This window comes from Oncorhynchus mykiss, chromosome 3 (assembly GCF_013265735.2).
Source record: "Oncorhynchus mykiss isolate Arlee chromosome 3, USDA_OmykA_1.1, whole genome shotgun sequence".
Classification (NCBI taxonomy): Eukaryota; Metazoa; Chordata; class Actinopteri; order Salmoniformes; family Salmonidae; genus Oncorhynchus; species Oncorhynchus mykiss.
In genome coordinates, this window is record NC_048567.1 from 24,062,886 (window position 1) to 24,088,893 (window position 26,008).

General features: G+C 41.7%; 1 long non-coding RNA gene across 1 annotated transcript; it reads right to left on the minus strand.

The window, feature by feature from the left end:
* Positions 1-5,044: 5,044 nt before the first annotated feature.
* Positions 5,045-15,968, minus strand: LOC118947709. The gene is made up of 3 exons (XR_005041888.1): positions 15,811-15,968; positions 9,340-9,576; positions 5,045-5,630 (listed from the first exon to the last, which is right to left on the minus strand). It is a non-coding gene; the product is annotated as an uncharacterized LOC118947709 (long non-coding RNA).
* Positions 15,969-26,008: the final 10,040 nt, after the last annotated feature.

Genomic DNA, 26,008 nt, shown 5'->3' on the forward strand with positions numbered 1-26,008 from the left:
ATGTAGGTCGAAACCAAAGACAAGATGATAGGATTTCTGGCAGTCAAGGAGAAATCAAGACCGTCAAGACCCTTTCAACAACAGCAATGTTGATTTGGGATAGTTGTTGAGTTAACCTAACCCCTCAGTGACGTTTAAACTTCCCCTCGACCACACCAAATGAGAGTAGAGTGCTTGAACTGAGCAAACATGGCAGAATGCGTTTAATTTTACGAGATTGTAAAACCAACCTTTTGAGTTGCATTTGGCCTTCCACCAATTCACTTTACAAATGCTATTGTCATAATTAAAGACAGAAGGAAACTAGATCCTGCTTGTTAAATAATTATAGCAGGCTATACTTAGTTAGCCTCAACAATCCAATGCGCCCCATTGAGAGTGTACATGTATAAGATTGCTCAAGAACAAATGATAGGTTATATTTTAACAGGATCCAAATATGGGTTGCGCCAAAATAACTTGATAGTGAGGATGAGTAAGTGGAGGTGGGGGATGGTGGGAGGTGGGTGATTTAGGTGTACACATTTTTCTCAGGTCATTTGGTTAGTGACAGGCAAGTGTAATGGTGCTTCAAGTAATGGAATCAACCAGTCAAGTAACATGGGCATGCACACACTCACTCATTCACTCCCTCACTGAAAGCACGCCTCTTTTGCATATGAATGACATCACCATAAAGTTTGGAGGGACGTTTTGGCGGTTGAGGAGGATGCAGGGGGTTGGGAGGGCTGTGAAAGAGAAGACATTACTCACAGTTCTTACTGCCTCCATTCGCCAGCTCTGGCCAAGCTGTTTGACATTCCAGGACAGGATTCACTTAATGCATCCAAAAAACCAAAGACAGTGGCCACAATTGATCAGTGATCAATGCTTTTCTCTTGATCCAGTGGAATTTCAGCCCAGTACTTTGTTACTTTATTACATTTTCTTTTGATAACATTTTTATGTTGATTAAATATTCATCATATTTTTAGCATGCACCTCTGGCCACTGTCTTTTTGCTCACTGCATGTAACGGCCGTCAAACGAAAGATGGCAGTGCAGTGAAAAAAAGCAGCAAACTGTGGACCAACAACCGCTTAAAGAGGTCAAAATTATACTTGGCACTGACCACAGTTGGATCTAAGGACACGCATCCTCGGTCCATAGTGATTGGTTGAGAACACGTTTCCCTCCAAAACCACACAGAATGGACTCCTAGGGGCGCATTCCTGCATGGTAATGATGATGCTGAGGAAACTATGAAAGGAGCAGCACCCAAGTTCCTGACCCTTGGGCAACTACCAATACATGCCATTTTCCCCTCTGTACTCCCTTGGCACTGGCCCTGGTGCCACTGTCCATCAAACAGCTATGGTCAGAAATGTGAATCTTCCATTTTACGTATCAGGTTAAAGATATGTTGACAGACCATTGCCGCCTTCTTGGAATGCCTAAGAGTCTGTATTTATACATCGCTCTCATGTTAGACGTAGCTAACGCATGCTTCTCACGAAAGAAGGCTACACCCTCTAAATGTTAACTACAGAAACTCCTTATTTGCCCATGCTAATCCTTTGTTTGAAGCATTCACATTAGGCGATAAAATGTCAAGTGACCGCAGGTATTGTAAATCAACATTGTGCGTCGTCAAATGACGCTCACAGAGCCAATACGATTTGTAGCCCATATGATTATAGAACATTGAAATCTTCCTCTATTTTTCATGGCTCCCTCTTGTTGACATGATGCCAATGGATGACGGGGCTACAAAAGAAGCCGAGCGTATCTTGACGAGTAGCAGGAGTGTTCCACAGACAAGCTGGGTGACTTTACCCTGGATCTGACCCTGACCAACCTGTGAGTTCAAGGAGCAGCTAGCTCAGACCATAATCCACCATCAGTCCGACAACAGTTCCGTTGTGTAGCTAGCATTGCTCAAATGTGCTTAACATCACGGCTCAGTTCATTAAAGCCTATAGCGCTCAGCTAATGCAACTTGTCTCTTGGCAGGTTGACAGAAACCAGTGAATTAGATTATGAGAACGATAACACTGCCAAGAAACATGGGGGGCGAGGGGAGATGTCACAAAAACTGGATGTTAATGCCTGGAACATAATGTACTTGCAACCTGGCCCGGTTCATAAGGGCACTATAATATTTGCGTGGAGTGGATGTTTAATTGTACAGCCACTTGTTTTCTGCTGGCCATAGCTATACAAAACAGTAGTTTCTTTCAGAACTCTGACACTATCCAATGTGGATATCAAAATCCTGTATCGGCATGCTTGCAGCATTCAAATGTTTACATTAAATTGCAAAGATTCCTAAAATGAAAACAACTGCTTGATAAACCTATGCTGTTAGGGTTGCATTTCATTTGTTTTAAAGTATATATACAGACCTATACACTAGGGTCAGCAGACTCTTTTACATGACAATGGTAGTTACTTGTGAGGGCCCATATGCCGGTTGTTGGCACATTTGCCAAATGTGGTGTCAAACATCTCAGTGACAGTACACTGTAACATGCAGTACACAGAGGACTACACACCTGAGTAGGGTTGTGTGTGTGTGTGTGTGTGTGTGTGTGTGTGTGTGTGTGTGTGTGTGTGTGTGTGTGTGTGTGTGTGTGTGTGTGTGTGTGTGTGTGTGTGTGTGTGTGTGTGTGTGTGTGTGTTGAGGGTTATTAAAATTCAGTAAACTTAAAATAAATGAAAGCAGTTATGGATTGCGTTTACAAAAAAATCCATCTCAACCATGAATTGAATTGGAATTGTTTGAAGATTTGGCATTTCATCACAACTATTATGATGATTATTGTGATCTCAAGTAGCTCAACACTAAACGTATAAGATCCTTAATCCTGTGGAATTTGGCAATAGAATTTTCCAGTCCTGGCTCTGAGTTATCAGTAAATCTGCTAACCGCTTCAAATTAGGGCAAGTATGTCTTGTGATATACTGTCAGTGATTTTTTGGTGAGTCTTCCACCTTCTCTTTCTTATATGCCAACAGATTCATGAAGATGGACAGAAATAGAACAAAACTGTTGTTTTCTGTTTGTTTTCAATGTAAACTTTTATTACTAATCCATGACAGGACACAGTTTGTTTTTCATACAAAGGCACGTGGTTCATTCAGTGCAATCTAGCATTACATAATACACACTAGATTGCATAACACAAACAACATCGGTTGCTTAAAAATATCTGAATAGACATTTCATCTCGGTGCAAAACAAAACAAGAAACAAATAATTATTTAATCATTTCAGCGACCACAATTTGTTGATTATATGCGGATAGACTGGTTTTAGCCTTCCCTGAAGTGACTTTTAGTTACGGATTAAAAATGTTTTTCAATTTCAAGCTTATCCAGGCAGATGTAATAATATAGCATTGTGATGCTCAAGATGATCAAAATAATACATTTACAAAATCAGACCAAGATAGTCTCCTTCAACTCAATTGCACAAGCGCTGAATAGATTGTTAAAATGAATATTTAAAAGATTTGCATACATTATCAATTGGAATAAATATGTGCCACTTCCTGAAAATTTCTATAAAACAAACTAGTCTATGATAGTGCTTGCATTATTGCATTTGCTTGCATGTGAATTGTGTGTGTGTGTGTGTGTATCTGTGCGATAATGTCAAGGACAGGAAATGAAGGAAGTCTTTGAATTCTCTGTATTTATCATGTCTTACTCTAAAGTACCTTGTATTACGCTGATGTGGTTTGCTAGGGAAAGCCAGGCTACTGCATTCAAAGCCTACTTGGAAAGCTTAAGTGGTTTAGAATGTTCTGTCCGTGCAGCCTAGCTTACTCCCTATAAACCGCACTGCTGATCAAACAGAGCTCTGCCATCAAGAATATTAGATGTGTAATTCCTACACTGATTTGCGTTGGCAGAGGCTTAGGGCCAGCATATTCAACTCTGTTATTGAAAAATTCAAACTAAAATGTCTCTCCACAATTTGTTTTATAAATCAAATGTGTTATGTTCATCTGTAATGTCTAACTTTCTCTCTAACGTTCACTCTTTCCCTCTTTCACACACACGCACACACGCACACACACACACGCACACACACGCACACGCACGCACGCACGCACACACACACACACACACACACACACACGCGCGCACGCACACACACACACACACACAACAACAACAACCTACATGGTAAGAGAAAACTGAACAAACAGTGTAATATTTCATGAGATTGTTCGCCCAAAAATAATTCAGTTGAAGGCTTGCCCAATATATTTGGTAGCAGGCCAAAAACAGTTGCATAGAGTATAAAGACAACAGCTCTCCCATTCGCCTCTGTGTCATATGACACACGGAGCCGTCCAATCGCAGTGCAGTATTCTTCACTGCTGCCGTGGGTCTCACATTCATGTGTCTGTCAGTCATAGCAACTAGTAAACAATAAAATATAAACACAAAAATGGGCAAAAATTCTAACCCATTTGATCTAGGTAGGTCTATGTTATTTATATAGCTTGTTATACAACATTCCCATGAAACACCATGGACTCTATTCATACATTGTTATTTACTTTAAATTAAAGTAGTAGTAGTAGTAGTAGTAGTAAAGTGCTCTATTCTATTATAGAAATGTTTGCACCTAAGAATCTGTATTGCAAGGAACATTTCCTCACATGTAACACACACTGAGTGTACAAAACATTTAAGGACACCTTCCTACTATTGAGTTGCAGCCTCAATTCGTCGGGGCATGGACTCTACAAGGTGTTGAAAAGCGTTCAACAGGGATGCTGGCCCATGTTGACTCCAATACTTCCCACCGTTGTGTCAAGTTGGCAGGATGTTCTTTGGCTGGTGGACCGTTCTTGATACACACGGGGAACTGTTGAGCGTGAAAAACCCCGCAGTGTTGCAGTTCTTGACACAACACAAACCAGTGTGCCTGGCACCTACTACCATACCCCGTTCAAAGGCACTTACATTTTTGTGTCTTGCCCATTCACCCTCTGAATGGCACACACACAATCCATGTCTCAATTGTCTCAAGGCTTAAAAATCCTTCTTTAACCTGTCTCCTCCCCTTCATCTACACTGATTGAAGTGGATTTAACAAGTGACATCATTAAGGGATCATAGCTTTCACCTGGATTCACCTGGTCAGTCTATGTCATGGAAAGAGCAGATGTTCTTAAAGTTTTGGACACTCAGTGTAGATGTTATTGAGGCTGCAAGCAAATACTGTAGGTACACAGCACATGTCATGTTTCTCATTCATAGCACAGTGTATCCAAGAATCAGTGCTTCTCTGTTCATCTTGGATCCTGAGATATTTGCTCTTGTTTTCCATGCCACCACCCCACTTTATTATTGGCTTAATGAAAGGAAAGAAAACCAATCCTGATTGGCCCTTGTTGGATAACTAAACTCAGGCCAGAGGTCCAACCACATGTCAGAGGCAGCTAAAGTGCTCTGATGCTCAAATGTTGTGGCACAAGTCGGAGTGTAGTGGACAAACATTGTTGTAATGGGCCTGTTCCATTGCAAATACTAGGGATGGGTTGGTAGTTTGTGGGCAACTTCTCTTCTCCCAATGGATTACTGCTCGCTGTCATTTCTGCCCTCTTCCAGTGTTCTGGACCATTATTTGCCTGGAGGAAAAAAAGATAGTATGTTAGAAGCAGGGGTTGGGATCCAAATTATTTTCCAATCATTCCGAACTGAACCCCTATATTTCTTGTTCTTGCTATGGAACGTGCAGGCTACATGTTTAATTGGTCAGAGATGATGCAACTGAATTTTCACAGGTGGGGAGAGAGCGAGAGAAATGGGTGAACATGGAGGAGCATCGTTTGAAGCGCTGAGCATCATGACATAAATGGGGATTGTGTAAAGGCTATTACTAGCATCAGAACTTCACTGAATTGCAGAATTATATACTAGACATTAGGGATATTTTTGGAACAAAAAATAACATTATTAACCAGTTTTCAAGATTTGAAAATAGCGGTTCTGTTCCGTTCCTTGACATGTTTTGTTATTTTCTGGTTTTCGGTTCTGTTCCCTGAACCGGTTCCAACCACTGGTTAAAACATCACGATAAATAAAACAAACTCACAATAAAGCCAATACATTATGTGTTAAAATCTTTTCTAGTGAACGGAAAGTCTCTTTCATATAGCAAAAACCATCAGGGAGTTTCTGACAAGTGGCCTTAGGTGCGCCTGGTCTGGTTTTAGCTGAGGTAAGCCTGGGCTCTGTGTGCCGGGCGCAGACTGCCAGCTTGCCAAGGGGATTGAGGGTGAAGTTGAAAGCCACTGTTGGGAGCCTGGTACACTACTGGGCCATAATGCAAAGAGGAAGCATGTGACACACCCTAAGCTGTAGGAGCTGAGACTGAGGGACTTCTGAGAGCTGGGGGCCCTTTTATTTTAGAGCCACTTAGACAAGCAACTTAAAATCTTATCCAAGGGTCATAGAGTATATAGAGAACCAGCCGTGATGTTTGCAGTTTTCTGGGTTAGGTAGAGCCAGCATGCTAACTAGCTAGCATCATGTTAGCCATATTAGCTATTAGCTAGAATTATGTTAGCCATATTAGCTTTTAGCCAGAATCATGTTAGCCATGCCAGCTAGCATCTTGATAGCAGTTTAAACTGTACTGTATGTCAATGGGCTAACTACAAGTCAAGGAAGGACATTTCTAATTAAACGTAAAATGAGACAGAAGTGGAGTCACAAAAGGGGTTTAGGGTATTGGTGTCGGTTTGAGTTATTGGGAATCATGGTCTTGTTTTTGTTGAGTGGCCTACGGTGAATGAGCTAGTTAATGGTAAATTTACAACCTCAGCATGTGGGCCAATAAAACCAGGGGGACAGGGGGACATAGAGGACGATGAGAATGATTGTGAGAGGAGGAGAGAAAGAGAAAGAGGGGGAGAGAGTAGAGTGGAGGACTCTGGTAATTAAGAGTCTAAGGGAGTGTGAGAGGGGGCACACACTGCTCAGAGCAAACTTTGTGCACGGAATCCTCACTCTTATTTATGCACCCTGTCTATTCTCCCTCCCTTCTACCCTTTATCTTCTGCCTGGCCTTTCCTCTCTCTCCATTCACTTGTCTCTCCCTCTGAATGAATAGTCACAGCGCTATGGTGTCCCCCCCACCAACACCCCCACCCTACACCCCTTATACTCCCCCTCTAGCTCAGTCTTGAATAGGGAGTCGAATTGAGCAAACAGTCAGCCTGTCAGCTCAATAGGAGGTCTGGCCGTGAACTTCAAGTCCTTCCCAGGCCCCCAGCGTCACATTGGGGAGAGAGGCAGGGAGTGGGGAGGGAGGTTTGGGGTTGGGAGGCTGTGGGGAGACAGGAGGGAGGGGGTGAGTGGGAGCCACAGACACAGCCAGACTTGGGGGCCCCTACGTGCCAATATTGGGGGGACCTCTGCCTTCCACAAAAGTTCCCAAGACTGGAGCTTTTGCTGGAGGTATGGGGGAGGGTGCTCCAGGTCCCAGCTGCCTCCCCCCACCCTCTAGTCTAGGCAGGAGGGGTGTGTGCAGACGGGACAGTGTCTGCCCCCTGCCCAAACTCCAGCCCTCCAGACCCGCACACTCAGACGCAAGCTGCTGACTGTGCCCACCCACCCCCTCGACTCGCCTCGCTCCCAGCCCGCACAGGCCACACATCATCTCATTACCCAACGCCAGCCACTCCACTGTCTACTGTTTGTATTGTTTTGGGCTCTGCATAATTTACACAGTAAATTGAGAATGGCCCTGGCCTCTGCTCAATCTACCACCTGTTTACAGAGACTGCCTGTGATTAGTGGGTTTGCATTAGATTAGACACTGTTACTATTAAGGTTCTCATGCAATGTTTTGTTAAACTGGCTCCCCAACATAGAAACTTAGACAAAAACAACTTTAATTAAAAACTGCTACCGGCTAATGGTCCGATGAAGCTCCAATGTGAATGTTGTGGTTTTGTCATGATTTTCTTCTCTCTCCACATTTGGCTTAATCAGACGCTATAATTTATTTTAATAACCTTAATAAATTCATTATGTCTAGTCCTAACAGCAATGTGTCTGTAGACCTCATGCAGCGGAATACCTTGGTGGGATTGGCGACGAGACAGACTTAATAGCACTCTAGTGTTTCACAGTCCATATGCATGGGTAGTAACTCAGTAGCCTATCCATTAGCAATTATCTGGCACTGTACAGTATCTTAGCCATAGCACTGTCTCGACCTCCAGTACGCAGACACACACAAAGGGAGTTCTCTCCGTGAGGCACGGACAATGGCACACATTGTTTACCGGCTGCCTTATTTAATAGGGCCCAGCCGACTCTAATTGGTGTTTTGGTTATTAAGCGGTTTTTAAACTTGCAGCTCTCTCTGCTCGGAATAAAGGAGTCGCTACAACAAGCTTGCTTAGGAGAACAATACACGACTTGTCTCAGCACCAGCTCCCCCAACACCTCACCCACCAACACAAAGACAGCTTTCCGCTACTGAGACCCCGCTATCATACTCTCATTCGGCCTCTGCCTCTCTCACTCCCTCTCTCTGTCCCTCAGCCACACTCACTCTCTCCTGGTCCCTTTCGCTATGTGTTGGTGTTGTACTGCAGTGTCTGTCTGAGTAGCATATTCACTGACTCGTGGACGTCACAGTTCTGTCCTTTAAAGAGATGCTCTGAGCTGCTTTTAGAATGTTTAACTAAACAGTCATTAGCGTAAATCTATACATGTCAGGAAATCAGGATAATTAATTACAAAAAAGGAATGATAAGACTTGGTAAAAATAAATATTGCAAAAAGCGTACTCTGTCTTTGATTACTATTGATAATAAGAATAGTGATGATATAATATAGCCCTAGCTAATATTCGTTAATAGTCTCTGGGTGTAACTATTTATATAATATGCTAAATGTGGAACATTCATGTCTCAGTTATTCTGACCAGGGAATACGGCCCGCGTATTTCAAACAAAATGGCAGGCGCCGCCATGTCGGGCGTGTGTGAAGAGGATGGCACAACAATTCCCAACGGGAAGAAAACTGGGCTGTTCAGAGCACAGATGCCCACTGAATGCCTGAGAGAGAGCAAGAGCGAGGAGGGATTTAATGCAAGCACACACACACAAAAACCCCAGCCTTCCTCCCCCCTCCATCAACGCGTCTCGTGATTTCTGCAATTAGCAAACACATCTGAGGTGCTTAAAGGCAAGGCCAGCCTGGCAGAGGGAGGGAGCGAGAGAGAAGGGAGGGTCCGGAGGAGGAGGAAAGGATGGGGTGATGGTGGTGGTGTTATGGAGGCGTGATGCAGCATGGCGGGCGCAGAGCTGTTGTTGTTACCTGCTCTCTCTGGTCCTCACTTCCATTTCATGCCAGCGAGCGTCGTCCTAAGATGGTGGCGTGGGCTGCGTCTCACGGTACAGGAGAATGGGGAAGGCAGCTGAGGATGAAGCGAGGGAGGGGAGAAGGGGAGAGAAGATATGGAGGAGAGGGAGTCAGAGTCAACAGCAACCTCTCCTCCTCTCCCTGTTTTTCAGCCTCATTTTGCCAGCATTCTGTCATGGTGGTGTTGGTAGTCTGCACAAAAAATAAGAATAGGGAAAAATATGAGGCAAAAAGAGAAAATGTGAGTATGCAGTTTAACCAGCCGAGATACACATACATGCATGTGTACGTATACACACGCACCCACACACACACCTTTTCATGTCTTTTCTCATGGTACAGTCTGCCCCTGAGCATGCAAATGACTTTCATTATGCAAATGCGTGCAAATCAGATCCAACCATCTGAGAATCAAGACTGGGAAGAAAAGAAATTGACACAGAGATTGAATGAAAGAATGAAAGAGAAAAAGAACAGGGGGGAAATCCTTTTGAGTGGCAGGAGGCGGTAAGTTAGGTAAATGGTATGTGGAGGAACAACAGTGGCCCCAATTGGACAAACAAGATTACCTTTTGTATTATAAAGATGTCTTGTCTTTTTTCTGACTGCACTGTATTTTAACATCATACTTGATATCACACAAGTTTCATATGAAGTTAAGTTCAGACTCACATCATCTGCAATAGTAAGAAAAGAGATTGCTCCAGCTAACGCAGGCTTTTCAGCCATTCCACAATAAATGTCTTTACTTTCATTCAAGGACGCAACAAGAACTTGAGCTCTGTTATGGAATAAACACATGAATTTCACATGTGATCACGTGATCTTTTGGTGAAGTTAATGTGATAATGTGAAGCTACACATGTGAAAACATTTGAGCACGTGCGAAAACATGATCTCGTGAAAGAAATGTGACATGGGGATGCAAAATTTTTACATTTTTTAAATGTTTTCACAATGTGAAACTGCTTATTTCACATGTTGCTTTTACTGCAAATCACATGAGGTGAAACCTTTATTCTCCACACATGTGAAAAAGTGGTGTTAACATGTGAACTCTAAATGTAATACATGTGAACATATTGTTTCACGTGAACAACTAATCTCACGTGTCTCTTTTCATGTTTTTTTTGTAAGGGAATTAATGAAATAATATTGGAGTTTTAAGGTAAGTGGTACGCTGTTCACATAAAATAGTGTAATACTGTATATTTAATCGATATGATTACATTTGATCACTTAGGGACGCACCTTGGATTTAAAATCACACTCTCTATATTTGGAGTACGCTGATCTTTCTGCTGTGTCACAAAGTCTGTAGTATTCTCAGAAGTCCTCCACAGATTAATTACCTACAATGCATCTCTGCAATTAGCTCAAGAGTGCCATCTGCGCTGCTATTTTAGTTCTAAATTAATCTGACTATTATCTCATCATTGATTTCCTTTACTTATTTCATCAATTTGGGGGTTTTCTATATAGTTGACAATATGTTGGTGGGGCATATTATTTACTTACTCCTGAATCACAATGATAAACATAATAGTTATTATTGAGTGTTTTTTTTTTTAACAAAGCTGAGATTTACTTTAAAGTCCAAAGTATAGGAATAGAGGTAAAAATCAGTTATTGGCACAGACATGGTGGCGTAGCAGGAAGATCGTATGTAATGCCTTGAACCAAGAGGTTGTGAGTTCATATCCCAGGGGAGGACATAAATAAATAAACAATGTAATCATGTGTGTAAAATATGTCAATTGAAAACACTGTGACTGTGGGACATTTTGTTTGCAGGGCATGGCCTATGTAATCAAGTGAAATATCCCAAAATGTACTGTAAATCCTACCAAAACCACATGAAAGGTTATGTGATCATGTGAAAATATAATCTAATACAGTGGTAGAAAGGCTGTGACCTAGAAGGAGATTGTCGTCTAAAATATGCAATTGGAGTCACAGATGGTTGGCTGTATGGGATCAAATGTTGTGAAACTTCATCATAACAAAGACAACAATGCTACAGTATCAACATGCTAGGTTGATGAAGAGGTTGCTGGAGCTACAGTATCAACATGCTAGGTTGATGAAGAGGTTGCTGGAGCTACAGTATCAACATGCTAGGTTGATTAAGAGGTTGCTGCAGCTAGAGGTTGCTGGAGCTATTGTATCAACATGCTAAGTTGATGAAAAGGTTGCTGGAGCTATTGTATCAACATGCTAGGTTGATTAAGAGGTTGCTGGAGCTATTGTATCAACATGCTAGGTTGATTAAGAGGTTGCTGGAGCTATTGTATCAACATTCTAGGTTGATGAATAGGTTGCTGGAGCTATTATGTTAGCCTTTGCATTGTTTTAGCACTAAATAGTCAAGCATATTGTAGTGGTGCTTTTCCATGTCATTCTCCAGCCAAGCTACACATGCAAGTAGCCCAAGAGCTACAAACTAACTCCACCAATCTGGGTTGGAATCTACTAACTAGCTACCAGCCTAGCCTATACATGACATTTGGTGAACCAACGAAGAGCACAGACTAATCGGGGAGGAGAGAGCTGCTATCTGTTTTCACTCTCAGGCTAGAGGAAGGAGGCAGCTTTTGTTTCAGGGTGCCAGTAGGGAGGCACTATTTTGTAGGCTGTAATGGGGGAGTAGGGATAGGGGTGAAGGGAAGAGCCTTGGAGTATGAGAGAGTAGGTTAGGAGGAAGGGAAGGGCAGTAGTAGAGGGGGTGGGGTACCACTGAATGGTGGCAAACCTCTCCTAATTGGCACTTGACATTTTTCTGCCATTGGCACTAAAGTGGGCCAGCTTTCAAGCCCGCTCCGAGTCCTTGTTGGAAAAGTGCCATATGCAAATATGGCGAATGGGTTCCATTATGAAGCCTCTGATATTAACAGCTCAGGGAACAATGAAATTGTGTGCTTACTCTGGACTCGTAGGTGTGTGAGCGAGAACAAGACAATGGCTGCCATAGCAGCTTCGGTCTGAACAGCCCCTTCACATGACGTTCTGACAAGTCATTTCACCAGAATGGCCTTCTGTGGACTGAGGCTCTGTCAGGCTCTGTCCAAAAGCTTTGTTCAATACTGAAATAGTTTGTTACAGTTTGTGCAATATTTGCCAAACTTCTGAAAATGTAATATTTATCTTTTTGTTGAGAGGCTCTTTTTCCTAACTGTTAAAATATACAGAAAATTATTAGCTTTTTTCAAAAAATGCATCCTATGTTAAAACATTACCAGTTGAGCACATTGTTCTAAATGCTAGAATGTACAGTGTTCTGAAATCCTTCTGATATTTCCCTATTTGGATTGTTTACCCTTCACTAGCTCCCTGGGGCAACAGTGGAAGGAGATCTAAACATAACTCCTGTCTTCCTTTGGAGACTTCTTGGCAAATCAATGAGGAATTGTAGCAAAACTGAGAAGCATTTTCAAAGACTGAGAAATGATAAGAGACTGATCTTGGACAGCTAGGCCAAACAAACTCCCAGCACTAACTTCCAAGAGGAAACATATAAAGCAGATTGTCAAAGGCCGTAAAGCAGTTTCATCTTTATCTCCACACAAGTCGAAACTGTCAGGGAGGAAACAGAACAACGGGTCCAACAATAGCACCCAACTCCGGTGTGGTCCGAACCAAGTCAAAGTACACCTGTTACTGCTAAGTTACCAAACTTGATCTCCTTTGTCTGGGTGGGCCCATTGACTTCTGTAAACGCCTGAAATACATGCATTTCTCTGTGAGCGACAGGGAGGCGGGGGCCACTTTAGAAATGGCAACGTCTGCCCCTCTGTACCAGCCCAACAGTGAAGCCATTTTCCAAACTCTGTTGGTGTGTTCTGTTGAGAGAAAAGGAGGCAGAGAAAAGGGGTAAGAATCACTGGGCCTTTTTCAGAAACCCGTCTGGCTGTTAGGACCCGGAGGTGCTGAAATGGTGGTAAAGGAGCCCATTGTCTCCCTGTGACAAGTGGACTAGCTCTATTGACTGTAAAGTCTAATGGTGTGGGGCCGTCAGGGCCCGGCCACAATGCCTGCTTTTCTACTTGACACTTGGAGTCTAAATCTGCTTGCCTAGTGCCTGAAAGCTAAGACAAATCCACCAAACCCTCTCTCTGCATCCCTTCCTTTCTCCTCTCCCTCCCTCCATCCTTTCTCTTTATCCCCCTCTCTCTTTCCCTGCCTCCACTCCAGACAGGGCTACAGTAGAGTCCTGGAGGTTTTGTGGAACTCCTGTTTTTGTGCCATTTTCAGGCAGGCAGTGCTAAGGCCGTCTTTCCTCTGGGGTAGGGTTGCAAAATTCCAGGAACTTTCAATTAATTCCCTGGTGTTCCAGAACTCCTGGTTTTGCAACTGTACTCTAGGGTCCCTAGTGTGGACTGTTATTGATATGACTGTGCCACACACAGTTATCCTCCTTATCGCCAGAAACAAAACAGCTGCACCAGTGCACACATCTTCATGGGCATCTGTTACTGACATCATATCATCGTTTCTTCAAATAGTATTCATGCTTATCGTACAAACCGTAGCTAATTGGAGAGAAAAAAAAAATGTACTGCCTGAAAAAGAAATACAAACTGATGTCAGAAAGCTAATCTAACTTTGCTGAAATCTCTACCTAGAAATGTTGTCATTCAATCAAATTTGACTTGCATAACACTTTGTAAAAAGCCAATTTGTCACATGAACAGCCACAATGGCATGTATATAAAACCACAGATAACAGCCAAGAACAGTCATTGGGGCCTTGTTCCAGTTCCCCTGGATTATTTCGTTGGTAATGACAGTAGCCAGGGAAAACAGACAAAGAGCCAGGTACCACTGTGCCACCGGAGGTGGTGACATCACCACCTGTCACTTCCTGTCAAGGCCCTCGTCTCTCGCTCCCTCGCTGAGCCCTGAGCTCAAATGTCACACTCAGCACCTGCAATGCAGCAGGCAGGGACCGCTGCACAACCCGCTAAGATTGACATTGTGAGTGTTGTTGCTATACAAACGCTCCAACAGGAGTTTCAGTCTAGTCCAACGTGCCATATTGGAGTCAACATTGTGTTTGTTATCAAAGCAGAATTCAAATGTATAAATTTAGCTGAGTACATGTGATTGAAACCCTGTTTAGGCCATTGATCACCAGATGAATAACATGTTTTTCAAACATACTGGTGCCATAGTATACAATTTACTCTCCAATTTCTCTGTAATGTCTTGAAGCTATGGAAGGCTGATTTGGCCGAAAGACAGAAAAATCATACTAGAAGCCTCACTCGACATGATTCTTTTTCTAGTTGAAAAGAAATCAACATCATTGCCTTGATGGCTGATTCAAGGTGTGAAGATCTGATTGACCAATTACTCCCCACTATGGGCTGAGGCCCGGATTGTTCCCTCTCTCATGGCTCTGTCACTGGGGGCAGTTTCTGGTTGATTGCCCTCGGACCACTCCTCCACAGAGCCCCACACAGTGGCATTCAACAAGATCCATCAGGCCTTTCCACATGGTAACACCTCATGCAATGGAGGCTTCGCCATTGGCACATTCACAACCAAGCCAACTGTCACCTCAAATCAAACACCCAAACAAAAGCAAAACCTTCCCACATGAAAGAAAGAGGGGGAGAAATCAAATAAACAACCGTTTAGCTTAACAAAACTGGCCTCAAACAAATCTGTCCATTCGACTATGTGCTGGCAGGGGAGATGATCATGGGATTAACTTAAAAAGTCCATTGTAAGCTTCCACAATCCAAATAACGTATGACATTAGAGGCTATAATCAGCAACCATACTTTCTATTCATTTCACCTGTTTTCCAACAGCCTTAACTAAAAACCCATCAGCCGAGTACAGAATTGCTACAGTGATAGGATGGTTACTTGCAGCTACTGACTGGCCAATTTGTTAAGCATTTCGGCAAAGTCCGCAGTCAGCACCATTCAGGTTGGTGTTGGTTCTTTGGGACCCGCCCACCACTGCTGGCCATGTGATCGTAAGGATAAGCTGCTGCATGCAGCCCCACACAGAGGGATCGGGGGATTATTAGATTACAAGTGATCCTGTTGGACCAACCGGGCTGCGAGGGACCAATGCCATCGGCCATGTGCAAATATGAGGAAATATGTGTATGGCATTGTGTATAACTCATTATTTTTAGAGATCAATCTCAAAGCGATCAGGATTTCCCAACTCTACGGCTCAGGGGAAAATCTCAATGCCTCAAAAATGTGAATACTCAAAGACGTACATTTATAAGAAACTCAACAAATACTCAAACTCTCAAATCTACTGCTAAAATTCTCAAAGGCAATTGTGATATATTTGACGCAATAACAGAGACAGATAGTTGTAATTGTCAAGCTGAGCTAAAAAGACACACATGTACACATACACACATAAACCTGTGTAATTGGATGACATCACACGACTTACTTGACTTTTTCTTCTGCTTCCGTGTCCTATGATGTCGGCCATTTTCGTTGCTTGTTTTGCTGTGATTGGTAGAATGGGGTGGTGCAGCATTTGGGATATGTGTTGGGGATCTTGGTGCCTTTCAGGAGCGTAATGGGATTCTTGTTACTTTCGGTTATCTAGCTTTATGAAGAATGTACACCACTCATACAGCTAGATAACCAAAGATAACAACCAACCCCTAAGGCTGCCCATCCTCTTGTGCCACAGGTGATATGCATTGGCCAGATTCTGACCTATAATCAGGAAAAAGACCGTATAAACAATCAGAAAAATTAAGACTTGAATTTCCCTTTTCAAATTTAAGAGCACCCTAAGTAAACTTTAGCAGTTCTATAGAGAGGTCTGGCCACATTCATGCAGAACCTAAAATGTAAGAAATGCTGATTATTTTAAATTAATCAACTTTAATCAAATGTGTACTTAACAGTTCACAAAATACCAGAACCTCCTGAACCTCTGCTTAAAGTACTCATCAGCAATTGGCCTGCCAACATTTCCCTGCCAATCCACCCTCACTGTTCTGCTGTTACAAAGTCTTTGATTGGATGGCCAGCCCATAACATGGCAGCCAAAGCCTTGAATCCTCAAAGCCCAATAATCAGCGTGAGGCTTGATCAAAACACCAGTCCAAACTGGTTATGGCGCCAGTCTTCCCAGACCACCCCTCTCCGCCCCTGCGCCCACCCCTATGGTGAGGCAGTCTCTCACAAGGACTGGCTCCATAGGAGGGTGATGGCTTCAAACGCCACCCCCCGCCATGTCCAAAATGTATTTTTTAAATTAAAACCGTTTTACTGTAAGATGCAGAGAGAAGGGTTTGTCTCTTGCGTTTGCATATCTATCAGAGATTCCACACTAAATTGGGGAGGGCATGTTCAAGGTTGGTGTCAGAATACGGCACAAAAGCACAAACACACACAAGTGCAAACCTACACACACAGATACACACACACACACAGAGTACACACATTTATGGCACATCGCACAAAGTGTTTCTGTGTGCCCAGCCCCACATCGAGGCTCCTCCCATCTATACGTGTTCTAATGACTGACAGGAGAGATGGGGGGAGAGCGAGAACGACAGAGAACATTCTCCCCTTTAGTGTACACATCTTTACCTGTAGTCTCATACTGTTGTCAGACAACACATCCTCTCCTTACTGTCAGCTAGAACAAGGATTCAAGCTTGAAAATGTCTTCTATCTTATTTTGGTTCATAATCTACCAGTCACCATAAGGATTTCTAACCACCTTTATCATTTCTTACTACATTATGATACACAAGGACAAAGCAAGGTTCTTTGAAAGCCTCCGCACTCGCAAACATGCATATTCCATACAGTGCATGCACATACACCCATGCACGCAAGCACACACACGTGCAAACCAAACAAAAGCATGCACACATGCTGGAAATAAGAATGCCACTATCTTTCCTGAAAAAGTGACTATTCACTCAGGAAGGTATTTCTTCCTGCCAAGGACAAAATGACATCAAAACAAAATACTGATGCAGTTACAGAAATGTCCTGATCTGTACGTGTTTTTTTTTGTCAAAGAGAATTTACATGTTACAACATAATTTGAAATGATATCTGACATGGATATTAGATAAACTTATATATAATAATAAGACTTGATTATATAAGCATAAAGGGTTGTCAGTACATCTATCGCAGTGATTAATTTGATTGTACTTATAAAGCATGAAATGATTTTGAATTATACTATCCCAGGATTAATATTTGAAATTCAACAAAATAATAATAATAATTGGCTGTTTTTTTTAATACTGTACACAGTATGTGTTTTTAAATTGCTCAGTTATTAGATCAAATAAATAGTCGTAATACTACCACCTGATAAGTAACATTATATTCTCAACATTATATTGAAAACAATCAAAAACATGTATTTTATGTTATTTTCAAGAAATTACATTTGACATGTATTTCATCGTTTGCAGTGGAGAGTTGGAATTGGAAAGTTGTTGTTTTTATCAGCCTATTTTATTAACCTATATTATTATCATTATTACTGTTATTATTATACTGTGCAAATTCCAAATAGTTTGATACGCAGTTGTGACGATTCCTTCTGATAACGTCAATGCATTTGACCAACTTTATTTCAAGTAATTATAATAAACATTATTTAAGGAAATAAAGTAAGAAAGAATATGTTTCATATTAGGCCTACATTGCACCAGATGCGATTACAAAGAACTCACACTGCGCATCTGTAACGAAGCTCATGTCAGATTCAGCACCACAATAGTGGACAGCTGCCTTGTCTCTTAGTAGCCTTCAGTGCCAGGATTTCAACACCAAAATCCCAGATAAGCATATTAACTATCATACAATCCGTTTGTTAAAAATAACTACATTTGTTTTCTTGTTCTAACAGTTGAACATAGGCCTACCCCTTGGTAAATTCAGATAGGCTTCTATGGCGCAGTAACATGCCAAGGAGAGATCCGGTTCGACTGTCTATTACTGCATCTTGCCAACCACATAATTGTCAAGGGGTATATCTCTTTCAGCCATTCATTCAGTCATTCAGTCATTCATTCAAACAAACCTAATCACTCCTCGCCATTGTATAAGACGTTGGTGACGTCCTTCAAATGTATGCTTAGGAATGATTGAAAATGTTTGATGAAGCAATACACAATGCACATATTTTCTGTAGATTTATTTTAGGTACAAAGAAAGTAGTTATAGCTTTATAATAAAGTGATCAATGTATGCCTTTGAGATATGACGTGATTCGATGTAATTAAATCCAACCTTATCTGTAATGTATTGGCACATTGCTGTTTTCTCAGGTCTCAATGCTTATGCACGAGGCACGAACTGAGGTCATTTCTAAATGTTCATCATATGTAATTGGCGCGGTCGATGCAATCTGTTGGCAGAGGGCCTAAGCTACTGTAGCCTACCGCTGCACACTGGAACCTTGTGGCGTCATTATACCAACAGCGTCCACTGCTACTGAAAAATTACGAGCTTGACAAGTATGAACGCAAAGGTGTAGATAAGCAGTAAAATAACATTTCATTTCTGTATTCTCTTGTGAAATGATGATTGATACAGTATTAATATCCATAGGCTTAGTCAATTTGTAATATTTTAATTATTGAATCGAATGGACTAAGTTTTCAATGGGTACTTGCACTGCACTCTTATGCACAAATAATATCATTTAGGCTAATCGAATTACAAAAGGTTGGTGTTATCGAGTATACTTGGGACCCTAAACCCTAACCCTAACCTTAACCTTAACCTTACCTCAACAATATCCATATCCATAACCATAACCATAGCCATACCCCATTACCTAACCCTAACCTTAACCCTTACCTTAACCATTTTACAAGTCGACTTCAACGGGGTATGGACGTTCCAAGGATCCCGGAGAGCACGAACCAACTACAAAAAGTTACGATTTTAGCTAAACACGTCCCACAATGTCTCTTCCATTTGGAATTTGTGCAAGTGATTTAACTGAGTTAAAGTGATCAATGACTAAGCCATACCTGGCCAGTTATTAAGAGTGTGTGGTGTATTTATATTACCTATTCCACCTGCTCTGTTGCGCCTATATGTCTCTCCATTGAAACCTGAAAAAAACAAAAACAAGAGACGCTTATTGTCCAACCCATCTGCAGTCGTATGGTAACTGTCCGGCTAAAGTCAACAATTACAACAACACAGTTTCGTTTGAACTGAGTATATTACTTTTGTTATTGTCCCTACAGACAAGTACGAGGCCTCAAGTCTGCATCTGCCCTTCTAGATATGACGTTGAGGCAACATAAAACCACTACATGGTCCAAGATAGTAGGCTAAAATTCACGAGGGCGTTGTTATGTAATCTACCTGTATAAAGGCATCTGAGCTAGATAGGTACCCGAGTCTAGAGATAGGACACGCCTCAGACGACATCTCCAAAAGCTCTTTAAAAGACATTTGGCAATAGGCAGATCGATTTTTAGACAAGGCCTTCAACAGTACTCGTCAAAAACCGAGTCAGACCTACATCACGCACAACCCACAATCCAGCTAGGTGCTTGGAAGAGATGTGCACATTAAATTATTTGCAATTTAATAAAGAAAACACGCACGTTTATGGATAGAACGTCACCAGATGTAGCACCAACTATAAAACCAAACCAAACAACAACCTGGCTGTGCAAAAACCAATTCGCTTTTTCCTCTTAGGCAGCAAAATGCAAGCGTTACATTTCATGTAATTCTGCAGTCTCTTTATTTACACATCATACCATGGCCTGTGACAACTAATGTGTACGCAATGTGCTATTGCGGATTATTAACGTATATATTAGTGTCCTGTACAGGCATACCAATATATATAAATATAGTACTACTTCACAAACCATAATGGAAATGCATATCCATGGTCTATGCTCCAGTAACGCGCACACGTGTGCTCAGAAGGCCGCGTATTCGACGTGCACGTGCGGATTTGATGGCCTTGTGATTCTCCATCCACCCGCTATAGGTGTGAGCAGTAGTACTTTATACTATTGCTATTAAGCGTTTTCATAATCTGGACTCGAATCTCAAATGATCAATTGATCAAGGCCTTGCCTACATTTTGAATAGGCGAATTGTCCTTAAAACTATAGAAGTTGAATAATAGGCTACATTATTGTGGACTACATTATGTGGCAAATTACACGGCGGATGACATGTAGACAATTTTCTTGTGATGTTTTATAAGTACATCTGGCTACATGAATTATTTATGTAGAAATTGTATGGTATGTAAAATGACATATGCGTTATATTACCTCTGTGAGTCTGCGTCTGTCTGTGTTGATGCATGTGGAACCTTGCAGTGTGAGGGGCATGGTTAGTCTACTCCATGGTGCGTAATGGAGGTCGTTATCAAGCCCCCTAGCCTAAGATTGACCATATCCCATCTTTCTTTGTTTGTGCAAAACTATTAAACTGTAATAGGTGAAGTGTTGGGTGTAATGAAGGAGAGAGCTGTGTCGTATCTAATACATAGTGAGCCTGCCCTTCCAGTCATTAAATTCAAGAGAGCCCAAATCCAAAATAATGTATATGTCGAAATGGTTGTTTCCATATGCTACAAATATAATTTCAGCCTACAAAATTAAGCCATACTGTAATGGATAGGCTAGTTTTTTTTTTTTCTGTCTTGTAGGCTATCTAATGTCCGGACACCGTGCAATATAAATTATCATACACAATCTTCAAATGAGCATAACCATTTGAAATGATAGCCTATTCGAATGATACAGGAAAACCGGTGCCAAAGACGCATTTATTGCGGCCGATATTGCGCGAATAGCATACCGTGAGTGCCAAACCCACTAGGATAAAACGATGCGCTAGCGTGTTCTTTTATTTGTTCTGTTTTATGCTATACATGCATGCAAAATTACGACTGCGTTGTCCGCATCCGCTCCAATAGCACGCAACAGAACATACATTTTCTAATCATATATGCCATACTCACCCCGGTGTCTGCCAGCCACGGTTTACAAACGCTCTCCACAACAATCAACCAAGCGAGTCAAGAGATGTAGAACAACTGAGCGCTTGTAGGTTGGCTCGCGCCTGGTCTTGAGCTTCATGGCTGCAGCTCGCTGTGACGTCGCGCTGGCCCCATCCATTCATCTTTTCGCGGCTGGGTCCCCCTTGTTTATAATCGAGATTATTTCCCATAGAGATGGTGTTCGCCTCCCCCCGCGGAGAGCGAAGTGAACCGTTCGCTGTGCCTCGCGCTCGCCATTCCTCTTGTACAATGCATATGAACTTAAACATGCCTGCCAAAAAACATATAGCATTGACAAGACCCTCCCCTTATGACACGACAGTAGGGGCCTCTCTGACACGATGCAGCTCTATTGTGTCCCCTCCCCTCTGAAATTAAGAAAGCTGGCTGCGATATGAATATATTCAACATCTCTCCCAACCATGGTTTTGTATAACGGTAAATGTTATCGCCCTCAAGAGTGCACGTGTCCAAGATATTCGTCTCATATAGGCTAAACTACTACAATCCTTTATGTCTGTTCATGGCGTCCATTTTCTTGTGATTTCATGCCAATGGTACGAGGTTGAGGTTATATGAATCAGTGATATGGGCTTCAATAATCCACTTGGGATATATTTCTAATATTGAGTGAAATAACTCTATAACTCCAAAGTCTAAAAAGTTTGTCATGGCTGGTTGGAGTGAGTTTTAGACCCTGGCTCCTGTGGGATTATATGAATTCCATGTAATCTTGTCTAGTTACCAATATTCGTTTGACATGAAGGCCCCTGCGACTATGGACTAACTCCTGCGCCTGAATCAAGTGCGCGCATTCCCCATTCCCTTTGTCTGTCTCTTTGATACAGAAGACTCGTGGAATGTGACCACTGGATCGCCAGGGTGAGACCGTGCAAATCAGCTTTTACCGTCAGCACCGAGTCCAGACCAGCAGACAAGAGCCAAGAAAGGGGTCTAGGTCGGTTGATTATCATAATAATCAGATCGTGGGGAGGAAAATCTCCTTTGAATAAATTACTTATTCAATAGGAGGTTCGACTGCCAAAGAGACAACTTTGTCAGCCACAGTTGTTGTTGGTTTCTCTCTATCAGTGTTCAGGGGTCCCCATTTCTTTCTCTCCAAATGTTGGACGCTTTCCTAGAGATCAAACTATAAATACGGCTACTGTTTCTTTCCCGGGCTTAGTTTGGTAAGCTTGTTTTCTTCTCTCCAGCACACAACGATGCACAGGTTACCAAGGGCAAGCCTAAAACCGTCCTTTGGTAGCGGCTAATGGGCTATGGGTTGGGACAATGGCTTCGTTTCCCCACAGCGACCGCGTGATGGGAACCCGGGGACCGTGGTGGACAAGATATTGTTCAGAAATGTATGATGGCAATTTGCACGTCTCAAGTTCATTATCACTCGTCAGGCAACTCTAGCATGTCTCCCAACCCCCTCCTGGCAGTACAGCCTCACTGTTTGCACAGTTTAGCCTAAAACCACACAAAAAATGTACACTCTTCTTATAGGTGCCTATTAGTCGTAGCATATTTTAAGCTAACATTTGACATAAATTCACCGTACGTAAATACTTATTATCTTTAATTACGCATACATCGAATATGTCTTGTAGTGGTCATTATGTGATGTGTCTACTGACGGGTTTAATCTCTTGAACAGCTTCCTGTGAACAACTAGCGCATCAGTTTAGGAAACACTAATTTTTTGGGGCTGGTAAATGCTGTGGTAAATACATAATGTAATCATTCGTGGACTTTACGCATTGGTTAACAAAATGGAATATGATTGCCAAGGGAGGATTTTGATAATGAACTTATTTTGTGTGACACCCCACCTGACTTAAACATTGTGTAAAGGACAACACTCTTGTTATATCATCCAGATTCCGTGCATCCATAACTATGATATCCTTCTTAATTTGCTTCTGGTAATAGATTGAGATTAAGATTCAGAACATCTTTATTGTCCAATTAGGCATATTGCATCAAAAACCCAAACATACAAGGAAAACACACATAGGCCTACATAAAAATACAAACCATGAAAACGTGAACTCTCTTGCCGAACATGTGTGTGTATGGATGTGTGCGTAATGACAACCCGCCTGAGATCCATCTTTGCTCTTGCTTCTAGTGAAGCAATAGCCTCATACTCACCGATGTCTGAGCATGGAAACTTGTTGATTCAGACTCCCAATGCGATTATTGGCACTTTGGACATGATGAAAACCTGATCCATTCTTCTCTGTGCATATTTTAGACTCATCTCAAGCCAATGTGAGAGCGTCTGATAAAATACTAAGACAATGTTTGATTTTGTAGTGGTTTGAACGTAAATTACAGAGCCAGAGTCTTATTCACTCTTTTCCACGAATAGCTCCGTACCTATACAGGGGGGCGTCATGGAGCCACATTGCAAAGGTAAGACGTGGCACAACGTTTATAAGAGCACCGTAAATTATATCTGCACAGCGATAAATTAAAAAGGAGATGAAGCAACCAAATTGAACAAACACCGACCAGTTGCCTTATGGTTTTGTGGTTTTGTGGCCTTATTCCTCCAAATAATATATTTTTGTTATTCACACATCAAGGCACATTAAAGTATAGCCTTTAGGCTACGAGCCCAAATCAGCAGAGGTGTGTATCCGGCAATAACAAGGTTTGCCAGTGCAATAGCTTTGGGTCAAAGGCACAGGTCACTCCCAATCCCTTTAGGGCGTGTATGCTATTTTTTAATTGAAATATGTGGCAATTATAGACTACTAATGCAATGCAACTTTGATAATATTTATGCATGTGTGTGTGTGTTTGTGTGTCCGCGCTTGTGAGAGACAGAGAGCGCGAGAGAGCGCGAGAGAGCGAGAGAGAGAGATACAGACATGGGGTGTTGAAATTGAAAAACCACAATACCTCAATTGTTTTTAAACTTTGCCCATAATACGCCCACTCGTATTTATCAATTATTTTTAATCATATCACATTTCCCCGATAAACAATCATATTTGTGTGTCAGGGCTTAAAATGATGCGCTTTTGCAATATATTTCCCAAGTCCAACCTAGCTCTTTCTAGTTTTCTCACCACTGCTAATAAATTGCCACCCTTGTCTTGGCAAGCTAGAATCTGAGACGTGCTTAGCAACTCAAAGCTCAACGATCTTTTGTCCCCCTAAATCTGGACATATTGTCAAGACTCCATGGGAGTCCATTGCGCGCACACACCCTCCTCGCGCCACATGAGACAATCCCTTCCCCCTATATCATTCATCAACCGAGAGGAAGTTTTTACGTCAGGTATTTTATATACCGAGAAACAAGGCGATATATTATCGATATATTATCGCCTACACATTTCTGTAACACGGATATCAAATATGTCTATTATATGTCAAATATGTCTATTGCAAATAGGCTACAATGATACCTACATATATTCTTACCTTTACATTTGCCATAGGGCTGCACCTGTCCGCTTGCACTTTTTGATATATAATGTTCAAAATAATCAACATGGAATCTGTTCTGGAATTGTGTGAATAGCATTACGTTGAGAGAATTGCAACAGAGCGTTTCAGTAGTAGCGTACATGCCTCATGCAGATACAAATACAAACTTGCAGGTCTACTTACAATTACATGCAGATAAAAATACAAACTTGCAGGTCTACTTACAAATACATTTAGTAGGTCTACATTATTTGGTATTAAGTGTAGGAATGTCTTATGAATAACAAAGTAATCCAGGTCTGTTAATTGAAAAAATGTTTCCTGTAAACTATGCAGGAACAAAAATGGCGTGTTGAAAAATCTCACACGCAAGAGTCATTACGCCTGCAATTAAAAATTAATTTGCATATGCTAATCAGTACAAAATTAATCTTGACGCTCAATTGGAGAATAGAAGGAGGCCCTTCGTCTGGATCAAAAGCAAAAACATATTCTTTTTTTGGTGCAATCGGTAAAAATAAGGTTCAGAAAGCCTTAAGAATGAAAAATGCCAATACATTTTACAGTAAGCTTTTCACTTCACTGCAGGTCTACTCATCATTGCACTTCAATGCACATTTGCACGCAAGAAAAAATGCAGTCCAGGCCTATATTTCCAATGTCAGTGTGTGTTTAGGGTCTGTGTGTGTTCAAATTGTGAAAATGATTTCCTTGTCTTAGATAGAACAATCTAATGCATGCTTATGGTCACATTGCAATGGTGCATAAGTTTAGTTCATGATTCATATCTTAATTAAACAATGTTTATGGGCCATATACGTTATAGCCTATTAACAATCACAATGCATGTATTGTGGTTTTATAGGAGTGAGAGCGCTTTATTTCACTTCAAGTGTGCAGGAAACAACCTCTCCCAGATGCACTTCTGACGTTGCAAAACTTGCGGGGCAGAATGCTTATATAGGCCTTACACAAACCCTGTTCAGTATTCACGGAGGATCAATGGTCCCGTTTATTTAGTAAAGAGACAGATTGGTGGGACAACACAAAACGCAGGGTACATCATGATTGAATAAATAATTGATAAGTAAGTAAACACTGCACCAAAGTTACGAAACAAAATGTATTTGCTTTGCACTGGTGCAGACGCTCAGTA